This window comes from Antechinus flavipes, chromosome 6 (assembly GCF_016432865.1).
Source record: "Antechinus flavipes isolate AdamAnt ecotype Samford, QLD, Australia chromosome 6, AdamAnt_v2, whole genome shotgun sequence".
NCBI classification, from domain to species: domain Eukaryota; kingdom Metazoa; phylum Chordata; class Mammalia; order Dasyuromorphia; family Dasyuridae; genus Antechinus; species Antechinus flavipes.
In genome coordinates this window covers 155,594,281-155,620,011 of record NC_067403.1, presented here as the reverse complement: position 1 = coordinate 155,620,011, position 25,731 = coordinate 155,594,281, and the positions used below count along the sequence as shown (strand labels likewise).

Genomic DNA, 25,731 nt, shown 5'->3' with positions numbered 1-25,731 from the left:
TACTTTTTGGAAAGACTAGAAATGTCTATTCTATTTCCCTTTGAGCCACAGAAAAATATCTTCATTCTACATGTGGGAGATGACCCTAAAAATGTGTGAGCCATTACTGTACAGTGTTACAGAAGTCTGTGACTAGAGAATGGATAATGCCATCCTTCTATCTTATCAGGAAGAGGTATCAAATGCACTGAATGCTGAGAACAGAGGGTCATAGACAGAAAATTACCTAGTTAAGTCAAACTTGTTCAACCACTTCATTTTCAAATGAGGAAAAGGGGCAGAGTGATTAAAGTTGCCAGTCATATGCTTTAAGTCCTTTTAGAGCTTTAGTTTAGAGCTTTAGGTTGTTCCCAGTATAGCCAGCATGGCCATAATGAAGTATTAGGTGGGGGTGGTCATGATTTTGAAATGTTTCTAAGGATTTCTTTTAAATTTGATGCCTTAGCTTTAAAGATATGTTTAAAGAAAAAATGTGTTGAGTATGATGAACTCAAGAATATTTAGGCATCTATAGTCATCCTCAGGTTTTGCAGATTCATGGTGTCAGGAAATATTCATCCTTACATTCCTTTCTTTGAGAGTTGCTAATATTTCTTCTCCTGTGTGCTCAAATGGGTTTTGCTTAACAGGATATGCCAGTTATTGTTTTATCTGAAAGTAATTAGATACTGTGAATAGTCTGTGATTTAGCTTCCAATTAAAGACTGGGGTCCATCTTCCCTGATTGGCAACTAAATTTCCAATTAGTGTAACCATGACCCACTTTTATGGAAATATATTTCTCTTGGAAATATATTGACACGGCTTAAAACAGACCACAAAATCAGATATTCAGGACTACAGTCATTATTTTGCTAATGACATGTGTGGCCTCCAGCTAACCTCCAACAAATCTCTGCTTTATCACTCTGAAAATGAGATATAATTATAGTCTTTTTCATAAGATCTATTACAGTGATGTGAACATTTTGATGATGAACTGTATTTGCAGAGCTGTTCATTTGACTCATTACTTTCTGAAAAATAATCCTTTGGAGATATTTTCCACAATTTAGTATTAAATGGCAGGAATTTGAGGAGAGATTACATATATTAGAGAAAGAGCATAAATAGGCAGATTTATTTAAAGTTTCATTGTTGATTTTTGCATTTTTTAAAAGTAAGAAGTGTGTCACTTCTTTTTTTTAAACTTTTTTTTATTTTTAAAACTAAGATTACTTTAAGCTCATAAAAGAGATAGATTTTTAACATTTGAAAGTTTTAAAGATCATTGGTAACTGAAAAAGAAGTGAATATCCATTTGGAAGAAAAAAAAAACCCAGCATCAGCTGGCTCATCATCAGTCATTTCAAGATAGAGTTTCTGTGCCCATGGAACATGACATTCCAAACATGTCTAGAATTGTCACTGTTCCTTCTTACTGTCATAGGGCTTCATAATATTATTGAATTCACTTGAATATTTAGAATGAGGAAGTGGTAATTATTTATTGTTTAACTTGCAGGGTAATTTCAGAGGGTAAAGTTCATATATGCTTTATAAAAGAAGTTGTCTCTTCAATATTTGACATTTGCCCTTTCCAAAAAAGGCCCAAACCTTGAAAAGAAAGCTAACAGCTGGCTATTCCATAACTTTTATTAGGGAATATAATGTCATCCTTCACATTTGAACTCCATATTTAGTCCACAGAATGTTTACTAAATGCTTCCTACATACTAAACATTGACAGAACTAAAGAAAATACAAAGATACCAAAACATGATTTCTGTCCTCAAGGAGTTTATAATCTAAGTACATAAATAAATTCAAGATTTTTTTAAAGGAAAAAAAACCCAATCAAATGATTTAATTAAATGAACTCAAATCTTATTATTCAACTATTTAATTTTATGATGTGGCTGATATTCATCTATTATATACTTAGACATTTTATCACATACTCATATAGTAAAGAATTTTGCCAATCTGTGCCTTTAGATTTTATTCTTGGAATTGATCATATCCCTTTGGGAGGAATGGAAGGCCTTGTTTTTACCTTGCTAGGGGTGCAAAAGAAAAATCCAGGTTTCTATTTACTTGAAATTAGATATGTAATAATAACTTTTTATATGCTCAGATATAATGGTAAGAAAATTCTTCAAGAAAAAATTATTTATGATTATGAAAAATGGTTTAAATTATGTTTAACAAACAATATTTAAGCAAAGAAAATGCTCATTTGTGTGGACTAGCTACAATAGATTTTTTTTAAAATTATCATAGCAGAGCTATTTTTCAGCTTATAAATACTGAATTAAATAGTGTTTATATAATATTCATGAAGGAAAAGGAACTTAATGTCATCCACCCCCATTGAACATATTTTGCCAAGAAAAAATATCTGTGCTATTGCCATTAGACATTTTTCTTGTCCAAAAGATTTTTTTTTTTAAATTATAAGTTTAGATTGTGCATACCCATTGATCCAGCAGTGTTACTACTGGGCTTATATCCCAAAGAGATCTTAAAGAAGGGAAAGGGACCCACGTGCAAAAATGTTTGTGACAGCCCTTTTGGTAGTGGCTAGAAACTAGAAACTGAATGGATGCCCATCATTTGAAGAATGACTGAATAAAGTATGGTATATGAAGGTTATGGAATATTATTGCTCTGTAAGAAATGACCAACAGGATGATTTCAGAGAAGCCTGGAGAGACTTACATGAACTGATGCTAAGTGAAATGAGCAGAACCAGGAGATGATTATATACATGGCAACAACAAAATTATATAATGGTCAATTCTGATGGGTATAGCTCTCTTCAACAATGAGATGATTCAAACCGGTTCCAATTGTTCAGTAATGAAGAGAGTCAGCTACACCCAGAGAAAGAACTATGGGAAATGAATGTGGATCACAACATAGCATTTCCACTCTTTCTGTTATTGCTTGCTGGCATTTTTGTTTTACTTCTCAGGTCTTTTTCTTTCTTTCTAGATCTGATTTTTCTTGTGCAGCAAGATAACTATAAATATGTATACATATATTGGATTTAACATGTACTTTCATATATTTAATGTGTATTAGACTACTTGCCATCTAGGGGAGAGAGTGGGGGGAAGGAGGGGAAAAGTTGGAACAGAAGGTTTTGCAAGGGTCAATGTTGGAAAATTACACATGCATGTGTTTTGTAAATAAAAAGCTATAATAATATTTTTATTAATTATGAATTTAGAGAATAGAGTTAATAAGATTTGAATTGTAATCCTTTTCTTAATCTAAAGAATTTAACTTTGGTATCTAATACATATGATAAAAAAATAGAAACTTTAGTGTTTCCATATTAAATAATTATTATTTTCCTGGAAAGTTTTGTTAAAAGAAAAATTATGTGTTCAGGCCTTCCTCTGATTGAAGGAGGTGAAATTCAGAAAGAGAAAGTCAAAAAGGAATTTTAACATACCAAGGCAGAACAGAATTGGTGGGCTGACTAGGTGAATCAGAGATTTAAATTGGTACTGTTTTTATATACTGCAGTAAGTGGCTTCCATGTGATGGCAAAGGTATTTTGAATTGAATCATGTGATTGTGAGGAAGTGGTATCAATACCATCTCGGATCCTCCCTAAGTATTTTAACTGACAACACCTTTTAAATGAGGAGCTAGGGTAAGTGAACATGCAGTAGTAGCAGCTGCCATGTACTCATTAAGAGGAAATGGGATTAACACTAAGGAGATATGATTAGAGACTGTCCTTCCCTGAAGGATCACCCTCTCCAAAGTCAAGCAAGATTAAAACTTGTGGTTGCTTCAGAAGGACTCTGCATTAGTGAGTGATTTTACAATTTTTTTTCTTTTCTTTTTTTTTTTTTTTTAGAACAGGGTAATATTTTATTTTATTTTATTTATTTTATTTATTTTTTTTTTAGATTTTTTTTTAAATAACTTTTTATTGACAGAACCCATGCCAGGGTAATTTTTTACAGCATTATCCCTTGCATTCTCCAATTTTTCCCCTCCCTCCTTCCCCCTCCTCCCCCAGATTGCAAGCAGTCCTTTACATGTTAAATAGGTTACAGTATATCCTAGATACAATATATGTGTGCAGAACCTAACAGTTTATTTGTTGCACAGGGAGAATTGGATTCAGAAGGTATAAATAACCCGGGAAGAAAAACAAAAATGCAAGCAGTTTATATTCATTTCCCAGTGTTCTTTCTTTGGGTGTAGCTGCTTCTGTCCATCCTTGATCAATTGAAATTGAATTAGCTCTCTTTATCAAAGAGATCCACTTCCATCAGAATACATCCTCAAACAGTATCATTGTTGAGGTATATAATGATCTCCTGGTTCTGCTCATTTCACTTAGCATCAGTTCATGTAAGTCTCTCCAGTCCTTTCTGTATTCATCCTGCTGGTCATTCCTTACAGAACAATAATATTTCATAACGTTCATATACCACAATTTACTCAACCATTCTCCAATTGATGGGCATCCATTCATTTTCCAGCTTCTAGCCACTACAAACAGGGCTGCCACAAACATTTTAGCACATACAGGTCCCTTTCCCTTCTTTAGTATCTCTTTGGGGTATAAGCCCAGTAGAAACACTGCTGGATCAAAGGGTATGCACAGTTTGATAACTTTTTGAGCATAGTTCCAAATTGCTCTCCAGAATGGCTGGATGTGTTCACAATTCCACCAACAATGTATCAGTGTCCCTATTTTCCCATATCCCCTCCAACATTCCGCATTATCTTTTCCTGTCATTCTAGCCAATCTGACAGGTGTGTAGTGGTATCTCAGAGTTGTCTTAATTTGCATTTCTCTGATTAATAATGATTTGGAGCATATTTTCAAATGGTTATAAATAATTTCAATTTCTTCATCTGAGAATTGTCTGTTCATATCCTTTGACCATTTATCAATTGGAAAATGGCTTGATTTCTTATAAATTAGAGTCAATTCTCTATATATTTTGGAAATGAGGCCTTTATCAGAACCTTTGACTAAAAATGTTTTCCCAGTTTATTGTTTCCCTTGATTTTACAATTTCAAAACAAATTTTAAAAATTAAATTTTAAGAGAAACCATCTTCGCATCAGTATCATTAGTAAATATTTATCACATACTCACTGTTTGTAGGACATTGGAGATACAAAGAAGTATCCAATATTGGGTATTAAAAATGATTTTATTGGTATTCTCAGACTTCGATAGCAAAAAACTGTTTAAAGTAATTCATTTTATCTCATCTCCGTGTACTTGTCTCTGTCTTTGTCACTATCTCTGTCTCTCTCTCCTAAAAAACAAAAACAAAAACAAAAAACTTAGATAAAATTACAGGACTGGCAAGCTCAACTATCTAGAAGAGTAGACTGGATTCAATAGTGACCAAAATATGCCACTGAATAGTCAAAATAAAGGCCACAAAAATCCATACTTTAAAAGCTTATCCACTTGCTCAGCTCTTGTCCCAAGCTAGATGCTAGAATTTACTGTCATTGCTACATCAATGAGACAAGATGAGGAAAATAGGAGTCAATGGATATTGAGATGCCTAGTTATCAGGATTGCATTCAACTCAGGTGGAGTAGATATGATGACTATCTAGTTGTTGTTCTTTGTTCTTGAAGAGGACCAAAATGGCATCACTATATTAAAGTCAAGTTATGATGTATTTGACTGGCTGATAAAATCAAAATAAACTTAGAATACTCTGCCACAGGTTGGGCACAAATAATCCATATGAATATTTGGGGAAGATTTTTTAACTTTGTGCATCTCATATTTCTTCTGAGCTACTTCAACTCTGCTTTGCTTGTAGATCACAGCACTTTTTCTGATGAGGACATGCCATGCTGGATAGTCTTGTGCCAGTTTCAGTGCCATGTTGTACAGTCAATTCTCAAGTTGTTGAGATCTTGACAAAATTCTTGTATTGCTTTTTCTGATTACCATGTAAGTGGTCTATATGAGTTCTTCATAAAATGTATACTTTAGTAAATATACATTTAACACTTTTTGAATGGCAAATTCCAAATTGTGACCATCAATGATCCCTTTATTTATCCCAACTACATGGTTTATATGTTCCAGTATGATTCTACTCATGACAAGTTCTAGGTCACTGTCAAAGCTAAGAATGAAAAGCTAGTAATTAATTGAAAATTATCATTACTATATTCCAGAAGCAGGATTCCACTAATATTAAATGGGGAGATGCTGTAGCTGAAGGTTTTGTAGAATCCATTGGTGTCTTTACTACCATGAAAAATTCTGGGGCAAACTTGGAGGTGAAGAACCAAGTGGGTCATTATTTCTGCCCCTTCTGATGATGCCCCTATATTTGTGATGAGAGTGAGCCGTGAAAAATGTGATAATTCCCTTAAGATTATCAGTAGTTCCTCCTTCAATACAAACTATTTGATCCCCTTAGCCATGGTTATTCATGACAACTCTGGCATTGTAGAAAAAGTCATGATTACAGTCATTACTGCCAAAGAAAACAGTAGAAGTTCTTTCTGGCAAGCTGTGGTGTGATGGGCCTGATGTTGCCCAAAACATTATTCCTACTTTCCCTGGTGCTTGACATACTTAAGCTGAATGGGAAACTCACCAGCATGGCTTTCCCTGTTCCTTTTCCCAATATATGTGTTGTAAGTACCTAACCGGCTGCCAAATGAAATTGAATCTTAAAAAATTATAAATGTGTGCTTTCAGATCCCAAGTTTGGTTGTAGTCATTTTTGATTAAATGGTGAATGGCCTATTTTCTTCAGAGTCTATTAAGTAATATGTTTGAGTAATACCCAGTGCTTCATGGTTTCATACATGAGATCAGTCAAAGTTTGGCATCGCATTCTATTGCTATTAACAATTTCTACAGTTAACAATAAGATGATGAACTTGAACCCTTTCGCATTACTTCCTTGATTTTTGGATTTTATTACTTCTCTTAGCCATCTATTCTCACTTGCAATCATCCATAGACAACTGAAGTAGGGAAGGATGGTTAAATGAAATAAGAAGCACATATGTGGATGGCATTCTGTCTGATGAAAGTCTCAAATTCTCATTTACGTTTTCACTTGCTTGTAGTCCATTTCCTTAAATATCACATATACCTCCTGAACCTTTTCTATTTTGGCTTATTATTAATTACATGACATTTGGGAAAGGGAATCTGCATTAGTTTTCCCTGATTTATAGCATATAGTGAATTCATAATTGGCTGGAGCTGCTGTCTCCAATTTAAGATTGGTCAAAATATATAAATCAACTGTTAGTCCACAGTTGGAGTTTTATTCCATGTACATTATATAGTCTTTGAACTTATAAGTGATAGCACAATTCAAAGTAAAAACAAAACAAAACAAAATTCTAGCTTGTGGATGAATAACAAATCTCCCTTTCAATCAAATCTGTACAGATGAATGTAATTCTGGTGATCAGAACTCTCCAGGCTGGAATCTCTCTGGAGCAAAAAAAAGTTAGTTGGCCAATGCTGGTGCATTTATGAGGCAGCTTACTAAGTATTTAAAGACTTTTACATTTGTCCAAAAAAGGGCTTTGTTGGTTTTAAAAACACTTTGCTATAACAAAATTCATTGGGAAGAACAAAAGTGCAAAACTATTAAGAGAATTGATGGGAAAAAATACAAAGGATGGTGGTCTAGCAGTACCAGACCTAAAACTCTATTATAAAGCAGCATACATGAAAACCATTTGGTCGTGGTTAAAAATAGAGTGGCAGATCAGTAGAATAGATTAGATACATATGACACAATAATAAGTGACTATAGTATATAGTATTTGATAACCCCCCAAATTCCAGCTTCTGGGATAAGAACTCACTATTTCACAAAAATTGCTGGGAAAAGTGGAAAATATGTCAGAAACTTGGCATAGACCTTCACATCTCATACCAAAATAAGGTTAAAACAAATATATGATTTGGACATAAAGCAAATTAGAAGAGCAAGGTATAGTTTACCTATCACATCTTTGGAAAAGGGAAGAATTTATGACCAAAGAACTAGATGACTATGAAAATGCAAAATGAACAATTTTGATTACATTAAATTAAAAAGGTTTTACACAAACAAAACCAATAGAAGATTAAAAAGAGAGTACAAAGCTGGGGAAAAAAAATGTTTATAGTCAGTGTTTCTGATAAAGACCTTATTTCTAAAATATATAAAGAACAGTATCAAATTAATAAGAATACAAGTCATTCCCCAGTTGTTGAATGGTCAAAGGATATGAACAGACAATTTTCAGATGATGAAATTAAAGCCATTTTTAGTCATATAAAATTATCTAAATCATTATTGATTAGACAAATGCAAATTAAAACAACTATGAGGTATACCTCACACCTCTCAGATTGGCTAAAATGACAGGAAAAGATAATGATAAATGTTGGAGGGGATATGGGAAAACTCACTAATGCATTGTTCTTGGAGTTGTGAAATGACTCAATCATTCTGGAGAACTATTTGGAACTATGCCCAAAGGGCTATAAAATTGTGCATACCCTTTGATCCAGCAGTGCTATTACTTTATATGATTTCTGTCTGAATTCTCCATGAAAAAGTTTCATAAATTTACAGTTTCACAAATTCAGTCAGCTAATCAAGTATTAAGTGCTTACTATGTAAAAAGCACTGTGCTAAGTGCAGAGGATATAAAGAAAGATAAAAACAATTCCTTGAGGACAGCCTCAAGGAGTTCCCATTCTAATAATGGAGACAACATCTAAATAACTGTGTAGATACACAATAAGTACAGGGTAAATTGGAATTAAGGGCAGGGAGGTGGTACTGCAGCTCAGGAGTTAGTAAGACTCATCTTCCTGAATTCAGATATTTACTAGTTGTGTTATCCTGTTTGCTTCCATTTCCTCATTTGTAAAATGATATGGAGAAGGAAATGGGAAATCACTTCAGTGCCTCTGTCAAGAAAATGCCAAATGGGATCACAAAAAGTTGGACATGACTGAAAAACGACTGAATGACAACAAAAAATGGAATTAATCACAGAGAGAAAGCACAAACAGTGGAGAAGAGACCAGAGAAAGCCTTTTGCAAAAGATATGATTTGAGCTAAGTCTTGAAATAAGGCAGAGAAACCAGAAGACAGAGGTGAGAAAAGAAAGCATTTGGAAAATTGCTATTTTTTAAGGAAAAATAATCATGTAAACCGTCACTCTGATCTTTGGGGGGGAGGATTGGAAAGGCCCTGATGTCAACTATGTCCTCTTTAATCTTTAGAGAAAGGATGATCATGGGTCTCAAACCTTCTGGGCCTCTGGGAGGGGTCTCACCCTTCTGTTCATAGGGGAAACTCCCAGATAAGTAAAATCATTCAATTCAATTGGAGATCTTGGCCAGGGGCATAATCACCACCCTCTCAAACCCTATAATGGCTAGACTTTTGCAGAAGTCCTAACAGGATTTTGCCCACTAAGAAAGTTGTTTTCTTAGTATAATAAGTCCATTCTTGCCACAAACCTTGAGCCTGTACTCATTGCAAAGCCTGCAGACTGGCCAGGAGATCCCATTTCTGTCAAGGGATTTCTTAATCCTCATTTCTCACACCTCAACAATAAGACTCATAGAATATGTGAAGGGGAGTAAAATGTAAGATTAGAATGTAGGAAAAGGCCGGGTTGTGAACAAATTTAAAGCCAAATGAGATTTTATGTTTGAATTTGGAGTTAATAGAAAGCCATTGGGGTTTGACTATCTGGAATGGTGGTGGTGATGGTGGGGTGTGAAACATGGTTTGCAGGAAGATCACTTAAGAAACAGAATGTAGTATGGACTGGAACAAGGAGAGACTGAGGAAGGGGGACCAACTAGCTGGTGATGGCATAGTCCAGGTGTGAAGTGATGAGCATCTACACTGAGGTGGCAAGTTGAGGTAGATATCTAAAAGACATTGTGAAAGTAGAAAGAGCAGAAATTGAAAACAGACTGATAGGGGAAGCTAAGTGGTGCAATGAATAGAACACCATCCCTAAAGTCAGGAAGACTTAAGTTCAAATTTGATCTCTGTAATGTTCTCTTTTGGGTTTTCTGGAGGTCTTTGGGGCAGCCTTCCTTTCAGCAGAGTAATCACACAAGAACAGCCAGGTATTAAAGTCCAAATCCTTTATTATCTCCTTCAAAATCTTATCTCCTTTACTTGGGGCTCAGCTTGTTTTCTGGACCAGGCCTGCCACCACAGTGCTGATGAAGATGGAAATGAATCTCTCGCCTTGGCTCTGAGAGCTTGTGCTCCTGCCTGCAGTCCTTTGTCTTCTCTGCCCTCTCTCTGGCTGAGGCTCCCAGTTTATATGCTCTACACTGAGTATAAACCAATTATTATATCACTAGGAAATCATTATTTGTTGTAAGATTAAATCAATCATACTGAACTTAGAAAACTATTAAGTACCATGCTAAACTAGATAACCATTGTTTCATCAATTCCACTTCTTTAACATCTTGTAAGAATCCATAACATCTCCCATAACATCTGCTTTCTTTTATTTTAGAACATAAGGTGATCACATTGTCCCTGACTTCTCAAGGAGGTGAGAACCCCAAAAAGGAGGTGATCACACCTTCCCTGACTCCTCAAAAAAGGGGTGAAAACACCAAAAGAGGTGATGTCCCTCCCTGATGTCTCAGGAAGGAAGATGAAAACCAAATGAAAATGGGGAATCAAAACTGATTAGCAGGTTTCTGAAGGGTCTCACTTGAAACAGGTGTACATAAATCCATCAACATGGGAGTCATTACACAAGCACATAGTAACACAGTCTAGTAGTGATGTAACAAATAACATGAATCAACATGAGGAATTATACATGTCCATAAGTCCTAGAAATAGTCCAAAACAATTACTTCATGTGTCTGGGAATTGAATGATTCCTGCAAGTTTTGAAGTTCTGCAACAGTCTTATCAACAATTTTTCATCTGAGGGAATCCAATGATTCCTGCAGGTTTTGAAATTCTGTAACAGTCTTATCATGTCTCAGGGAATCTAATGATTCCTGTGGGTTTTGAAGTTCTGTAACAGTTTCATTATCAGTCATGCTCTTTCAGTGTCAGATGTTTCTTAGGCTTCTCCTTTGTTTCGAGGTTTTTCTCTGTTTCTGTCTCTCTCCAATGGACAAGACAAATATGGCTCATTGGCACCCATCTGATTCCTTCTTCATCTGTAGAGATACAAGTAAACCCTCTACCCTAAGTAGTTAATCTATCGGATCCCTTCCATTCACCACTTTCTGGATCTCTTCACATCACCTGGCAATTATCTAAGGATAGTGCAGTTGCTTGCACTGGACACTGTCCTTCCAGTGGGTTATAAAACCTGTCTGGCAGAGCTAATGCATCTTTATCAAAAATTTAAAAAATAATGGTATAGAAAGCTAAATTTAGGGTTACCTGTGGCTCCCCCATTCTTTTGTTTTTGTAGTAGTGTCTTAAAAATGCTCCACATTAGAGTGTCTGTTTCTCCTTTCTACTATTGCCTTGAGGATTAAAAGGTATGCCAATGGTGTGTAAAATCTGATACTATGAACAAAAGTATACAAAATGTTTAGAAGTACATGCAGTTTTATTGTCAGTTTTTATTGCTTATGGCATGCCCATGATTGCAAAAGCCTGTATAAGGAATTCAGTGACCACTTGGGCTGTTTCTTTGGCTGCTGGTATTGCAAAAGTAAATCCTGAAAAGGTGTATACTACAGCATGGATAAAAGACAGATGCCCCAAAAATTTATAATGGGTTACATCCATTTGCCAGATTTCATTGGGTCTCAAACCACGAGGGTTCTTTCCTGGAGGGAGTGTAGGAGTGTGAAAAGGAAGGCAAGTTATACAGCTTTTTACTATGCTCCTAGCTTACTTTTTTGTTATCCCAAATTGCAAAAATAAAGCTTAGGCAGCCTGATGATATTTAGAATGAAATTCTTGGGCTTCCTGACATAAAAGACTACTGGCTAACATAGTTAAAAGGCTATAGTTAAAAAGGTATCTGCCTTTGAATTTCCATCAAAAATAGGACCTGGAAGTCCTCTATGAGAGTGGACTCTCCATTTCTCTTGCTCTTGAAGTTCCTTAAAGAGCTGATATATATTAGAAGCTGAAAATTTTATTTGGGCTGTGGCAATTCTTTGTAGCACACCTACTGAATAGGCCAAATCAGATATTATATTTACATATCCTAAATAATAGGTAAGAGCTAGCATGATTGCATATAATTCATTCTGCTGAGTGGACTGAAAAGGAGTTCTGACTATTTTCTTTATAGTTAAGTCATGAGAATATATAGCACAAATGTTATGTTTGGATGCATCTGTAAAGATAGTTGGTCCTTTAAAAGGAACCTTAGAAACCTTTTCTTCAAAAACCCATTGCCAATTATGTAATAATAAGGTTATCTTTAATGGAGATCCATGTGTAAAATTTGGAGCCATGGCCAATAAAATTTGCCACTCTGGGATGGTTTCACAGCATACATTAATTTGTGCATTGGTATAAAAGGTGTATATCTTGTCAGGTCTTATCCCAGATAATTGTATTGCTTGCTTAATGGCTTTTAATAAAATTCTAGCCACAAGAACTGGGTAAGGGTAAGGCTTTGTTCTGGTTGTGTTGGGCGATTCACTCACTCTATCACACTGTCTTCTTGATGAAGGATTGCTGTGGGCTTCTTTTGTAGCAAAGACTGATATTTCCGAGGGTTTTTGAGTGGACTCAACCACATTGGATAAAGGCAGTTCAACTTTTCTCAAAGCCTTTTGTAAACTGGCGTGGTATATTTAAAGCAGTGTCTCCCCTTAAAATGTCACATAAAGGTTGCAATTGATTGGTAGTTAAGCCGAACACTGGATGTATCCATTGGATATCTCCTATTAATTTTTGAAAGTCATTTAAGGTATTTAGCTTCTCTGTTCTTAAAGAAAACTTTTGTACTGTAAGCATCTTAGGGTATACTTCATATCCTAAATATTGAAAAGGAGCATGTCTTTGAATTTTTTCTGCAGCTATATGCAATTTGTAGTTCCTTAGTGTTTCTGTGATCTTTTGTAAAAATGCTTCTAACATTTGCTCCTCAGGTGCACATCCCAAGATATCATCCATATAATGTAATAATATTACTTTTGGAAATGCTTTTCGTACTGGAGTAAGAGCAACAGCAACATACATTTGGCACATAGTAGGGCTGTTTTTCATTCCCTGTGGCAAAACTGTCCATTCATATTTTTTATAGGGCTTAGCTAAGTTAACACTGGGCACTGAAAAGGCAAATCTTTTCATATCCTCCTTATCTAGAGGGATAGAATAGAAACAATCATTAATGTTTATAACCCAAAGAAGCCATTCTCTAGGCAATTGAGTAGAATGTGGAAGTCCAGGCTGAAGAGTTCCCATAGTTTCCATCTGTTCATTTACTTTTCTTAAATCAGTCCACATCATCCATTTTCCAGATTTCTTTTTTACAACAAATACAGGGGAATTCCAAGGACTTAGAAAAGGTTGTAAATGTCCTTGGTCAAGTTGCTCCTGTATTATATCTAATAAAGCCTCAATTTTATCGCTACCTAAGGGCCAATGTTCTATCCACATTGGTGTATCAGTTTTCCATTGCATAGGAACAGATGAAAGTGTTGGCAGGCCTTCAACAGCAGCCCTGCCTAAAAAACTGAAGTACTCATTTGTACTCCTAATTGTTATAAAACGTCTCTTCTCCACAGATTGATGGGGATTTTTTCAACTATAAAAGGAGTAAAAACTCCTGTTTCACTTTCAAAAGTCCATCTCATAGAGGCAGCACTAACTTCAGCTGCTATTGATCCTCCTATGCCAAAAATGTAGGTGTCTGCCTTAATCTTTGGCCAGTGACTGGGTCAGTTGGCACTTCTAATGACTATACGATCTGCACCTGTATCTACCAATCTTTCTGATGGTATGCCATTTATATAAATAGTGAGCATGGGTCGGTCAGTATAATTGCTGCAGTCCAGAGTATTCCTGGATTCTGCTGCTTGAAGGCAGAATTTGGGCAACTATCATCAGATTGCCTATTAGGGGTATGTAATAGTAAACCTGATGCTACTACTCCTGGTTAATAAGTCACACATTATCTACCTGTGTTAGTGATTGGAATATTAGCTATACATTCTCCAGTTTCCCATATCAGTGTATGAATGAACACTGTTTTGTAAGCACTCTCAGGAAGTGAAATGGTCAAGCCTATTGTGCCTGGAGGCAAAGGAGCCATAGACCAGAAAGGAACAGATTTAACCTCTCCAGAGGAATATCTCAGTAATCCCTACTGAGGGATACAACTCTGTTTTCCCTAATTGCAATCCCTTTTCCCCCTCTGATTGCTTCTTGGCTGATAGATCATGTAATCCCTTTCTTCCATCTGATTGCTTTTTGGCTGATTGATCATGTCTTAATATTGAATTTCTAAAGACTCTCTGGGTATAACCTTGGCTGCCATCATGTCCCACTTGAGGCCCTGGAGCTGGACTCTGCCTCTCATTTCCCTGGATCAATCTACATTCTGAGACCCAGTGGAAGCCCTAGTTGCATTTTGTACATAGGATTTTGGGTCTTCTCTCACCCTATCTTCTCACTCTATCTCTATACCTACATTGAGCTTCAGATGCCCTATTTTACCACACTGAAAGCATTTATGAGTCCCTCTGGAAGTCCCTTGCCAAGATGGACTCCATCTTCTCACGTTTGGCATTATAGCTTGAATATAAAAAGCATTTGTGCCTATTGTGGCAGATCATCTTATGATCTCCTTTAAAGGAACATCCTTGTGTAGTCTCCATATAATTCTTCTACAAAGCTCATTAGCATTTTCCTTAGCCAGTTGTCTTGTCATAATTCCTGCAGCTGCATTTTTTCCAATTGTTTGTATGACAGCTGTTTGCAGACGTCCCACAAAATCAGCAAAAGGTTCATTTGGACCTTGCTCTATTTTCGTCAAGGCTTTTCCTCCATCTTTTCCTGGGAGGGAAACCCATGCTTTGATTGCAGCAGCAGCAATTTGCTCATATACTGCTATTGGGTAATTAATCTGTGCTGAATTATCTGCATACTGACCTTTACCTTCTAGTTGGTCAAAGGTGATTTGTATGTTAACTCCAGTTTGCCTATTTTGTTGGGCTTGTATTCTGCATAGTTCACTATACTCCAAAAGCCGCAACAAGTTTTGTCCAAGTTCTAAACATGTCCTTGCTATAGATTTCCAATCACTAGGGGTTAAAATTTCATAAGCCAAATTCTCTAATACCATTTTACCATAAGGTGATGTAGCCCCATAAAAAATGCAACTCTTTTTAAAATCTTTAATAATTTCCAGATCAAAAGGAGTGTATCTTCTCCTGGCTTGACATGAAGAATCAAATTCTTCAATCACAGGGTGTGCATTTATCAAATCAGTTATATCCTGTCCTTCTTTTTTAGCTTTAACTAGTGCCTTTTGTAATCTTGTCATAGACTGCTTCATAGATGGTGCTGATTATGTCACTACCCCTCCCCCTCTTCCTCCCTCCACCTATGAAGGGTTAACTGAGGAGGATAGGTCAGGAGATGGGGAATGCCCTAATAGTTCCTGCTGTGAAGCATCACACTCCTTAATTTCATCAGAATTGTACTTAATTCCTTTCTTATCTGATTTTTCACCCATTTTACCTAGTTTGTCAGTATCCTCCCCCTCCTGCACTTTCTTCTTTTTCCTTATTCTATAACTTATATAATTTCCTAAAGCCAATTCTATTAAGTTTTACACACACACACACACACACACACACACACACATACACACACACACACATATATATATATATATTGTTTCTTTAGGAATTGACTCTGTACCATTATCATTGTAATATTCACACAGTTGCTCTCCTACTAATTTCCACTAGTCTGGATCTAATTCTTTTTCCTTTGAGAATAAAGGAGATGTGTATTGTAATATTTCTAAAAATTCAATGATCTGCTTCCAAATTACAATCAAACTTGGCTTTTAATGAGTTTAATTATGCTCTCTACACATTTTCCTTGAAGTGAAAAGAAGGCTCCCTTCTAAACATTTGTCCCATTTCAGCGGGAATACTACTTTAGTCCTTAACAAAGTTTCCTTCTTGTCTGTTTTTATACTTACCTTAATTTCTGGATTATGGAGACTTTTTCACTGAACTCAGAATAGGAGACTTATCTACTGAAATCAGAATTGGAGGCTTTTCCACTGAACTCAGAATGTATCAGTCTGGGCTTATGATTGCAAATCCTTAGTCCCACGTTCAGGCACCAAAATGTAATGTTCTCTTTTGGGTTTTCTGGAGGTCTTTGGGACAGTCTTCCTTTTAGCAGAGTAATCACCACAAGAACAGCCGGTTTACTCTGCTCAGGACACTTAATCCTGATAGTCTCAAGAAGAAAGAAAGAATAAAGAGATTGATATATGAGATGAATGTGTCAAAATTTTGGTGCACAATCTATATGGCAACACAAAATTGCACTAATAAGAGGTTACTTAGTAAGGATAAATGTGGTCTTATATTTGGATTCAAAAATTCAGTTTTACAATAAAAAGATAAGACAGGAATAGTAATTAACTTAAAAAAAAGATTTGGGGGCTATATTGGATTTCAAACTCAATATAGATAAGTTGGCAATGAGATATTGAAGTTAAAAAACTAATGCCATATTAGTCTGCATTAAAAAGAGTCTTCCTTGAATAAGGTAGCTAGGTAGTGCAGTGGAAAGAGAATCATGGTTAGAGTCAGGAAGACCTGAGTTCAGTTCTGGTCTCAGACAATAGTAGTGTTACCCTGCTTTTTGTCTCAGTTTTCTCATCTGTAAAATGGGGATAACAATAGCATCTATCTTCGAGGATTATTGTGAGAATTCGATGAGATAATAAATTCCTTAGCATAGTTCCTGGAACATAGTATTATAGAAATGTTAGCTGTGATGATTATGCCAATGCCAAGGAAGGCAACCAGAAAGGTAAAAATGAAGGGGGAGGGAAACTGTGTTCCCTTTAAAATTATCACTCTGAAACTGTGTTCCCTTTTGAACTGGGATCCCTTTTTGGAGTCTCCCCCCAAAATAAGTTATCTTTCAGGGATGCCAGACTGTTGGAATCCTTACAAAGTGTTAACTCATTAGAGTTGATAGAGACAATAATTATCTAATTTAGCATGGTTCAGTATGATTGATCTGCTCTAACAAGGAGATGTTATGGGCCAGAAGAAACAAGGTACTAAGTGGAACTGAGAAACAATGCTTGTGTTCACACTTTTAGAGAGCTCATATAAGTAAGAAGCTCTTAGGGCCAGAGAACATTTTGGGACAGACACGGAGCACTCTGGGACAGACATAAAGCACTCTGGGAGAGCCAGAAGCCCTCTCTCGGAGGCAAGACAGATTCATTCCTACTTTCACCTTGGTGCTGGCTGGAGATAGTTGGAATGGTGTCTGGCCTCCTGTACTTCCCCCACTGAGACCAAGGCTGGTCTGAGAGGCTCTCCAGAAAGCTGCCCAACCCCAGGCAAGGAGACAAGAGATTCATTCCATCTTCCATCTTTATGCTGGCTGGAGGCTGAAGGAAGCAGAGGCAGAAGCAAAGGACAAAGCTGCAAAAGCTCTTAGAATCAAGGAGAGAGAGAGGCCTCTAACAAAGCTACCCGGGCCCAAGGAAGGAGAAAATAAACGTTTGAACTTTTAATACCTGGCTGTCTTTGAGGTGATTATTACTTTTAACTGAAACTAAGGCTGCCTCCAGAAAACCTCCCCAAGAAACCTGCTCCCAGAGAGAGCCATTATATTAAAGAAGAGAACACCATGCCAAACCTTTTGATTTAATTAGAAATCTTGATCAAAAACACCCTTTTTGAAGTGTGGTTAATTCCAATTGGAGATCTGGGCCAGATACCAATAAACATGTAGGCATGGGGACTTTGGCTTTCTGAAATCTGAAGCCTGAAGACTTCTTTTTAAAGGGCAGTTTCTGAACTCATTCTTTGCAGAAAATCCAAAGCAGATTGCTCTGCTTCTAGGACCCTGCCCACTGAAAAGGCATTCTCTTCTCAATGTCAGCCTCCATTTCCCTAATAGAACTTTGCCACTACAGAAGCCAGTCTCTTAGCAAAACTGGCTTTCTATCCAACAATAAACTTTCATTTTTGCCAATTAATATTTTGGGTTTCATGAATTCTTTCATGAAGAACTTGTGCACTGACCAAAAGAGGATTTTAACAACTCTCTATCTACCACTAACCTCATCAAAGAGTCTTGAATCTAGATCATATGAGGATTGGATGAAGGAACTAGGGATTATTAGCTTTTAGAAAAGAACAAAGTTCCTTCACATTTATAACTGCCTACCATATGCAAGGTATAGTATGATACTGTATGTTATTCTTGCAACAACTTTGGAAGTTAGGTGCTATTATCCCTATTTTACAGCTGCTAAGCAGCAGAAATTAATGACTTGCACAAGGACAATGTCTGAAGCTGCATTTGAATGCAAGTCTTCCTGACTCCAGGCCTAGAGTCTTCCTGACTCTAGGCTCTGTCCACATTGCTATATAGTTTTTTCTAAGGGACATAATTGTGTTCAAGTATTCAAAGGTATGACCTATATAAGTTCTGAAGATCTTCATCCCAACTCTTACTTTCACAGATGAGCCAAGTTCCCAAAGCAAGCTACATTTCTTCTCCTTATTCCCAGTGAATATCCTAGAGCGAGTCAGGATAGTTCTTTAATACCAGAAGTGATTGCAAAGGACAATGTTGAAAAATTACCCATGCATATGTTCTGTCAATAAAAAGCTATAATAATAATAAAAAAGAGATAATCAGCTGAGAATTTACCTTAAGAATTTGGCCTTAAGTGAGTTTTTAAAAGACAAGTCACTAATGTAATACAATATGAAGAATTGGTACAAAATCCCCCCCAAAAGTCAGTGTCATACTCTTCCATCAGTACATACAAAACTTAGGGGAAAGTAGACTTCACCTTCAGAAGTTCATGTGGCAGATGGTTAATAATTCCTGATTAACATTAATCTTTTCTTTAATTTGTAGGATAATCAAGGAATTTCACCTTAAGTATGGTGAATCTGTGTCCAGATTGAAGTTAGCTCCTGATGGAGACACTGCTTCCAACTGATCAAGAACACCATTTTGGATTCCAGTGGGAAGATGAGAAATTCAACAACCCAACAACCTCTGAAATTAGAAGGCTTTCTGATCAAAATGATGGTGGTAGTGGTTAAAGAAAAGGCTTTAGCTTTGACCTTGAAGCAGAGTTGGCCAAGACCAAAACTAATGTCTCTCATTAGTAGACTCCCATACCTCAAGTGTTTCCTCCCCAGGGATGTATTAGAAAATCACACTTGTTCCAAGCTAGCTCGTGTTTTTATATAGAAGATATAACAAAATCCTGCAGACAAATGGAAGAGACATCTTGTCTGGTATTTCACTTTATCAAGTGACTTTCAAAGACTTTTTTCATTAGTCCAAGGATTTTTAATTAATTGAAATATGTTCTCACCTAGTTAAGGAATAAGACTAAAATGGAGTATAGTGGTTTCAATTTCACCCTTACAAATGGTAGGGCGGGATTAGCTTCGTTCTGTTTCTTGGTAGAGGGCAGAACCTAGGACAAGGCCTGAAAGCTGCAATGAGAAAAAATTAGGTTTGAACCGAAGAAACATTTGCTATGAACTATTTTTAAAACATGGCATAGGCTATTTCAAGGAGGAGTAAATTTTCCTGATTGGAAATGTGATACATACTGAGTTTTGCATCTTCCAGAAATGATTCTGTTTAATTTTAAATTATTCTATATCCAAATATTTCTAGTTTAGGAAATTATCCCCTGTGCTCCAGAACAAATCTCTACTCTGTGTTTCAAGGTAACATTTGTAGGAATTTTGAACAAGAAAAATGTCACAATATGTTAAAGAGTAAAGTTTGGTATGTTGGAACATTGTATCTCAATTCAGGCAATATTAACTAATTTCCTTGATCACTCCCCTCAAGGATTCCTTATTAGTAACATTATAATCCTTTCAGGAGGAGGAAGAGGGCACTTCCCTCTGAATATAAAAGAGGACATACTTTATTCTCTAAAAACTATGAAAGCATCACAGAGGCAGGATAGGATGTCAGTAGCATAAGAGGAGGTAGAGGAAAGGAAGCTACCTTTAGATTCTGTATTCTGGATTAATAAGAAAAGAGTCGGGAGATCGTTTCCTTATTGGGTCCTGGCCAAGGGATGATAGTAGTTTATCATAGTTTTCAGAGAGAATGAGGAAAGTTAGAAGAATCTCAGTGTCCTATTTTCCTGGAATATGGGAGTGAAGTGGAGAGAGCATGCTGAAGAACTTTGCACTTAATACTGGGAAAGGACAGGGGAGGTCTTTGTGGTACTGTTAACCAGGGAAAGATGTTAGATTCTTGGATAGTAGCTCCATAGTTCTATTATTCAAGAAAGATTCCAGAAGACTGTCTATATCAATAGCAGCAACAAAGACTATGACAGGGATGGAGAGCCTTTCAAGGGTTTAGGAAGAAAACCACATAAAATCTGAGTTTCCAATAGTTACTTATAGCTTTTCTTCTAAGAAGAAGGCAGGAAAATTAGGATGTTTCTCAATTCAGGGAGCAAAGCTTCCTTTCAGATTCATGCATAATTCCTGCTTAGGTACTCAGAAGGTTCTCTGGATGCTCTTGGAGAAGGAACAGAAACAGAGTATTATATATATACAGTGTTCTATGTTTCTTGAGTGTCCTGAGGAACAAGTGAAACACACCCAATTCCTCCTTCCCCCCTCCTCCCTCCCCCCCATAGAAAAAGTACTGAAACTGCCCAGTTCAGGTACAGGGAAGACTTTAATTTCTCTGAATTTCAGCTACTAGGGTGTTGCTCTTTTGTCCTGAGCAATCACATAGTTTCCAGTACGTAGGGATCTAGATCAGAAGAACAGAGACAAAAAAGAATTCTCTTGAAATCAATATGAGGTCAATTTTTGGTTCCTTTACATCATTAGTTCAGTTGGGTCTAATAATATGGATCAGCAGGTCCAGCAGAGTGATGACAGAGAAGGGTTCCAGTTGCTCGCAGGTAATGGAGCAAGAGCAAGAGAAAATCATACACCTGTACCAGTACTCTGGGTCACACAAGACATTCTATGGACTTTCTATGCCACTTGAGCCATGAAAATACAATTGAGGCTATGAACTTCTATGTGGGTTGAACATTAGAGTCCCCACCCAGCCCAGTATTGCTAGGATCATGCTTAAGATCTGGAGATCAATAGAACTCATGCAACAAGGCTGGTCTTAGAAATATTGGGTACAGCTGAAGAACAGAGGTAAAGCAACATTGCAAGAATTTTTTCAGGAAGGCAAAGATCTTAACAGAAAAGAAGTACTTTTTATTTAAGTGTTGGTTTCCACTCAGTCTATTGTGCTAAGAAATGCTCCCTCCAACTCTTACCCCCTTGGATTTGTACATTCAAACATGGAAATCTGGAAAGAATTTTTAGACTAATCTATAGAAGTCTTCAGCAGAGGCTGAATCACTGTTTGTCAGATATATGATTGTCTGGGTTTCTTTCAGGTATATGTTAGATTGGAGAGACATCAAAGTCCCTTTCAAATCCAAAATCTTATGACTCTGTGTTTAACATGATGAGGAATATAGCAAAGTAGGGGATATAGCAAAGAAAGCAGTGGACAATAAGACTATAGAAAAGGGAAGAGGAAGTTAGCAATAATAATTCAATTTTAAGTGCCTTTTATGTTTAAGGCACTATTATGAGTGAAACACTGTCTATGCTGAGATAGCTTATATTCTACTTGGAAGGTAATGCAATGTTTATTCTGACAACTGTCAACTTGATGAAATAGAATTAAATAATAATAGTTTTTAATTGACATTTATATAGTGTCTTGAGGTTTACATTTCAAATAAGAGATATGCAAAAGAATTCCTATAATTTGCTTTCTAAGTTTAGGGGACTTTAGATAGTTTTGGAATCCTTTAAAAACATGTTGGTAAATGGAGCTCTTCATGTTTGCTGAAAATCTAGTTCAGAAAATAAAAATATGATAAATTGTAAATGTATTATTTTCTGAAGTTTCTAGCTTGAAGTTCAAGTAGATTTTTTAGAATGTTGACTAAATTTTACAGTAGCTGTTAGGTTTTTCAGTTATAAACTACTTGTCCAGGGATAGGCACCAACCTATTTTTAAAGACTGAAGTTTGGTACATAACATACAGTAAAATTAGATACAGAAGCAAACATTTATCTAAACAATAATGTAGTGGTGGTGAGCCAAACATTATCCCATGAAATGGGAGTTTTGGCTCCATGGGGAAACCAAAGCTTTATAGTTGCTTTCAGTCCTTCCTAAGACTAGGTAAAACACGACTCTGCTCTCTTTGTCCCTATGGCTGAAGCCAGAAGGAGCTGTCCACTTGGTAGTCTTTAATAGTTGATGAAAAAAGTACCACCTCTTTTCCTTCCTCTATTCTTCAAGCCTTTCTTAGACTTTTAGGAAAGTATGTGTATGTATATGTGAAGGGAGAAGTGGGAGTATTCCCTCTTTTCCAATCAGCTCAATGCTACAATAGTAAAGACACATGCTTGCTAAAGGAATTTGGGATTAGACTTCAAGACCCTGGCTATTTCTTCTGCTTTGTGTTTCACAATGCTTAGGTGACTGAACTTTGATCCTAAAAGATGGACATGTCTAGCCTTGGTGACTATTTTATGAGTTTAAGAGGTTCCTGACTTGGTGTTGGCTGCCCAGTGAGTGGTACTTCCTACAACTACACATTCATATTATCACTATAAGAAACTGGTCGGTAGATACTGCAGTTGAAAGGACTAAGAAAGCCCATGCCATATTCTTATTGGCCCGTCAGTTATACATGTGAGAGTGTTCTGTTTAGTAGTTCAACAAAGTGCCTTTATTTTTTAGAGAGGTGATAATGATGGTGTTGGATTATCGTTTTATGTATTTGCTAACATATCCTTATCAGTCTTTTCCACTTTAAGCACTTCTTTTTGTAGTGGAGAAAATGAATTGTTGTCTTATATCTGACTTTGATATTGAGTACCTTTTCTAGAAGAGGAGACCCTTGAAATGAGCCATACCTAAGCTTTGCTGCAGAGGTTTTCCCTGGAACTCCAGATGGGAATACAACAAACCAGAAAATTTTAGAAAAGCCACATTTCCCCATGACTGAACCAGGTTTATGTGAGTACAGAGCAGGAGTTCTTTGTAGGAGAAGGTACCTTGAGTAATGGTTGATACTGATAAATTAATTTAACATGTAAAAATTTGAGCTTTCCCTTTTCTAGTTTTTTTTCTTTCTTTTCTTTTTTTTTTGTATTCACTTTTAGACTTTTCCTTCCTTTTCATTGTTAATGCCAAAGCTTCATAAACTGTGGGTTGTGACTACATGGAGTCACATAGCTAAGGTGGGGGGAGTGTCTTCAAATTATGATTTATCATCATTAAATATTGGTTTGTATACCTATTATATATATTATATATAATTGGGGTTGCATAAAAATTTCTCAGGCAAAAAGTAGTCATTAGCAGAAAAAGTTTAAGAAACCTTGGTTTATGCCATCATCATTCCATTTATTAGAGTACACATAACTCTTTATAATCCATCATTTTTATCCAGGTCTTTTGTGAATTTTATTTTATTTTATTTTGTGTGTTTTTAAAGTAGACACAGGGGCTGTTAGGTGGGCAATGGATACAGAACTGGTAGGACCTAGATCAAATATTGCCTCAGACCCTTACTAGCTGTGTATCTTAGGCTTAACCCTGTTTGCCTCCCTTTCTCATCCCCAATATAGTAGACCCAGAGCATTATATACTCAAATATCCAGTTTGATCTGCAATATCACGGATGTGTATATTCCTGCTCCAAAATACCAACCCATCCATGTTTTTTCATTTGTGAGACATAAAATCAAAAGAGTGTATTTTTGTTCTTTATGTTTGACAGTACAGAATCCACCCAATGTGCTAGAAACCTTGATTTCCTCCATGGGCTGTCTATCAGTAGTAATCCCTTTTCTGTCTACTTCACCACCCATCTCTTTCCCTGATACATTTTTTGTTCATATCCAATTCTCTTTTATAATATGTTGCAGTTCGCCAGCACATACCGTCTACATTAGGATGACAATCATTTCCAGTCCTTCCAAGAATGTATTGTTACATAAGTAGCAGCATACACCAGTGAAAGCAGGGGATGTAGCTAGTATGCTAACAACAACATTACAAAATAACTGCATCAGAGTTACAAAACAAAGTACTATCAAAGGTCTGAAGGGGAAGGTCATCTTCTACGGAGAAAATCAGAAGATTACTTGGAGGAGATAGCATTGGAGTTCTGTTGAGATGGCAAGCCTTTCAACAAGCATTCATTAAATGCCTACTATGTACTAAGCTCTGGGCACTGAAGTCACTGGGAATGTAAATACTTCCAAACCCACACAGACATACACACAAGAGAAAAAAAAAATCCAACTCTCATCAAATTTATGTTCTTTCAAATGGAAATAAAAGTTTTTTGAGGTATATGAAAGAACAGAATAAAAGTATGGAGGCATGAATATGACAAATTTGAGGAAATATCTTTTAAATCTCTTATTTTAGCCTTTCATTTTTCTCCCATCAAAGCCTTCTTACTGTTCCTAACATAGGGCATGCCATGATTCCTTTCTCCGTCTTTGCCCTGGATGTTTGCCATTCCTGGAAATCTTGGAGTCCCTGATTTAAATTTAAAAATTAGCTCAAATACCACCTTTTGCCACAGGCTTTTCTTGATCTCCCTAGCTAGTCCCTCCCATTTGTATTTGTTTATTTTATATATATATATATATATATTTAATGTGAGACAGCTTCAAGGAGGACGTAGAGCTCAAATTCTGCTAGCCACCGATAGTAGAGACTGAGTGAACCCGAGCAAATCACTTAAAGTTCCTCGTGCTCCTAGATAAATCTTAAAGATTATAAACTACAGAGCAGGTAGTAGCCGGGGTTGGTAGAGGGAATTTCCTCACTGGGAATTCCCCATACTATTGAAATCACAGATCTGGGTAAAAAAAATTTTTTTGAGTATATTCGTATGTGGTCACGTGAGCTTCCTTAATAGAATGTAAACTCCTTGAGGACTAGGAGTGTTTATCTTTTGTCTTTTGGAATCCCAGCCCCCGGGATGGAGTCTGGTAGTAGGCGTTTAGTCAATATTTGTTGATAAAGTATCTCTGCATCTTTGAGACATTGATGCTCCCCTCGAGAAGTACTAATAGCCCTTTTACACACCTCTCGCTAGTCCCTCTAAGCCCCGAAAACTATTCTTCCTACAGCAGCCATCCTTAAAGATGCTTCTCAGGCTGCTTACTCTGAAGACAAAACATTTCTGTCTCGGTATTCCCGACCGCCCCAACTCAAGTAGAAGCCTCCAGCTTCCAGCACTCCTCCTCTCTCCTGTCCCGACCCCCACCTCCTCACCACGTGTCAATCCACTGCCCCCGCCCCACTCAGCCTTTGCGCGCTGCAGCTATTGGTGCAGGCGGACTGCAAGGCAAGCACCCCATTGGCCATTTTAGGAAGTCAGTCTGGGGCGATGGTCCGCAGTCTGCTGGCGGAGGAAACTTCCTGGTGATTGTGACGCTGGGAAGA

General features: G+C 36.6%; 1 pseudogene; it reads left to right on the top strand.

The window, feature by feature from the left end:
- Positions 1 to 5,465: 5,465 nt before the first annotated feature.
- On the top strand, positions 5,466 to 25,714 carry LOC127541456 (glyceraldehyde-3-phosphate dehydrogenase-like; annotated as a pseudogene).
- Positions 25,715 to 25,731: the final 17 nt, after the last annotated feature.